Below are 3,506 nucleotides of genomic sequence, written 5' to 3'. Positions count from 1 at the left end.
GGGCGTGTTTTATGTAAATACGTTGTGACCCGACGTAAACAACGTTTTTTTTTTAACTGCGCATGCACCGTCCGTGGGGGTTTCCCAGTGCGCATGCTCGAAATTAACCTGGAACAAGCCAATGCTCACGACGGTGACGTCATTCTACGCAAATCCGTATTCACGAACGACTTGCGCAAACGACGTAAAAAATTCAAAATTGGACGCGGGAACGACGGCCATACTTAACATTGAGTACGCCACCATATAGCAGCTTTAACTATACGCCGGAAAAAGCCGAACGCAAACAACGTAAAAAAATGCGCCGGCCGGACGTAGATTCGTGGATCGCCGTAACTAGCTAATTTGCATACTCGACGCGGAATTCGAAGGAAACGCCACCTAGCGGCCGCCGAAAAGTTGCATCTTAGTTCTGATGGTGTACTAAGACGTAAGCCTGTCGGATCCATCCGAGATGCCGTCGTATCTTGTTTTGTAGATACAAAACAAAGATACGACACGGGAAATTTAAAATTACGCCGGCGTAATTCTTTTGTGGATCTGCCCCATAAAATCTTTAAAATGGCATCATCATGTGACATGTGAAACAATAAATAAATATATTCACACTAAAATTCCATAAAATGAAATAAAAATGAAAAAAAAAAAAAACGAATTAAAAAAAAACGCAGTGCCGATAATGTCCATAAGTTGCAACCTGGATGGATGGCTGTGTGTGCACAGTGATCAGGGTGAAGGTGCTAGTACTCTGGTATGGAGTGCTACTGATAGGTGGTTGCTGGTTCTCCGTGCAACTTAGGGTATAGGTGTCCCCCTACCTTACCGCTGTAAGGTAACAGCGTATGAGTGTGTCTTTCAATCTCCTGGTGGCTCCTGAGGTCTCAGGCTCCGCTGGTATGCATCTTTACTTTGGCATCAAAGTCCCCTTTAAGTGTCCCTGGTGTATCTGTATCAGATAGCCTCACATTGGGGGCATGGGGGGATGTAAAGAGGGATGCTCGATAGTGTAGTATTTAAAACATTTATTGGAATCGGCAGCAATAATAAAAACAGGTACTCACAATGTGAAGTATTGGACAGGCATATCAAAAACGAGTCGCAAACTCGTCCAATATCACTTCCGGTGCCCTTCCGGGAATGCAGGGCACCGGAAGTGATATTGGACGAGTTTGCGACTCGTTTTTGATATGCCTGTCAGGAGCCACCAGGAGATTTAAAGACACACTTATACGCTGTTACCTTACAGCGGTAAGGTAGGGGGACACCTATACCCTAAGTTGCACGGAGAACCAGCAACCACCTATCGGTAGCACTCCATACCAGAGATTGACTACTAGCACCAGCACCTTCACCCTGATCACTGTGCACACACACAGCCATCCATCCAGCTTGCACCTTATGGACATTATCTGCACTGCGTTTTTTTTTAAATTCGTTTAAAATTGACCATTCATCCATTGCCTTTCAAGTCTACCTGTCACATGAGCACATTTGCACTTTATCACCTATTTATTCACAGCGCAGCACTACTTCTACATTCATGATTTTTCATTATGCACTATTATGACTTTCTAGACACGGGAATCCTAACAACCAATGACATCATCGGTTAATACGGAGGATGTCTGTTGCCTCCACAGCATCCTTGTTTGACCCTCCTGTGCCCTTCTCCATCAGCACTGGGGTCACATTAGCTGATGGAGAGAAATTGAGGGAGAAGAGAAACACTGGCATACTAGTTGGTACCAATGTGCATTTGCTTTGGAAGAGTAAACCACCCCTAAAGCTATTAGAATAGTATTTTACATTTTAGGATGGGGTGCCTTGAGACTGTCCATCATTTTAAAGGGTGCCTTGTGATTGTCTATAATTTTAAAGGGTGCCTCAACTGAATAAAGGTTGAGAAATACTGTTATAATACTGCTCCACCCTATTCAAATCTAAAAAAAAAAAAAGTTTTTACTTTTAGATATACTTTAACCGCTTAAGGACCACCCCACATACATGTACTGTGGCAGAGGCGCCCCTTTGGCACAAATTCATGTACCTGTACGTCATTGTTTCTTCCTACTCTTGGGCGCGCGCGCTACCAAGAGCCCTGCTCCTGCTGTGATTGGACACAGTGGGAGCCAATCAGCTGGTATGGCGGCCGCGATGGTCGCCGGGACCCGCCGATCATTTCGAGGAGAGGCAGAACATTCTGCCAGAGAGAAAAATGGAGATCTTGTGTTTCTGCTAATCTCTGTTTTCCTCCAGTGTCAGCATTTCTAGGAGCACACTTAACCCGTTGATCACCCCTGGTGTTATCCCTTTCTCTGCCAGTGTCATTTATACAGTGCCAGTGTATTTTTATTTTTTTAGCACTGATCACTGTATTGGTGTCACTGGTCTCCAAAAAGTGTCAGATTTGTCCACCACAATGACAGAGCTAATTGCCGCCATCACTAGTAAAAACATTAAAAAATAAATAAAATTCCATAAATCTATCCCATAGGTTGTAGACTCTATAACTTTTGCGCAAACCAATCAATATACGCTTATTGGGATTTTTTTTAACCAAAAACATATAGCAGAATACATATTGGCCTAAATTCATGAAGAAATTCGATTTTTTTTTTTTATCAGATATGTTTTATAGCATAAAGCAGGGCTCAAAATTTCAAGTCCTGAGCTACTAGCCAGGCCTCAATGGTTACCACCAGTTACCCCGCACAACGCCTACCCTGCCCTGCCCCTAATTCCGCCTCTAAACATGCCTTCATAAATCATCTCATGAAATAACACTTAAAGGGTCACTAAAGGAAAACATTTTTTTTGCTGAAATGACTGTTTACAGGGTATAGAGACATAATAGTTAACTGATTCCTTTTAAAAATGATTAAAAATAGATAAAAACCAATCATATAATGTTCCTGCAGTTTAGTTTAGTTTTTGCTGTTGTTTGCTGGTTCTCTGATGTACAGAGAGCCAATAGAGGGCAGTGAGCCTTGGTCTAAAACTCCTCAGCACCAATCCAGTTTCGTTTTACACACAGTAATCACACCTCCTTGATTAGTCACCACAGTGAGAAATCTCCCAGTACTGTGGTGATCAGGAAACCGACAACCAGGAAGTGTCCAGAACAGAGAGGATTTACAGCAACATCAGAGCAAAAACGAACAATGAGGACATGAAACCAGGACTGCAGTAAGGTAAAGGGAGCTATTTAGCTAAAAAAAAAAAAATCCTTTAGTGACCCTTTAATTGTTTTATGCAGAAATAAGTTATAAAAATAAATATTAACAACAACTTTATCCGTGTCCACCAATGCAGCCTGTGTCTCCCAATGCAGCCTGTGTCTTCCAGTGCAGCCTGTGTCTCCCAGTACATCTTGTGCCCGCCAGTGCAGCCTGTTCCCAGCCGCTCTAATCAACCAGACGGCAGCTCTCCTCTCCCTTCCCCTACGATCGCTGGGAGAACGGCTCCCATACAATCCAGGCTGCCGGCGGTGCTCGCCCCCCCCCCCT

The sequence above is a fragment of the Rana temporaria genome, chromosome 5, assembly GCF_905171775.1.
Source record: "Rana temporaria chromosome 5, aRanTem1.1, whole genome shotgun sequence".
Classification (NCBI taxonomy): domain Eukaryota; kingdom Metazoa; phylum Chordata; class Amphibia; order Anura; family Ranidae; genus Rana; species Rana temporaria.
The sequence above is the reverse complement of the archived record's forward strand: the minus strand, read 5'-3'. Positions refer to the sequence as shown.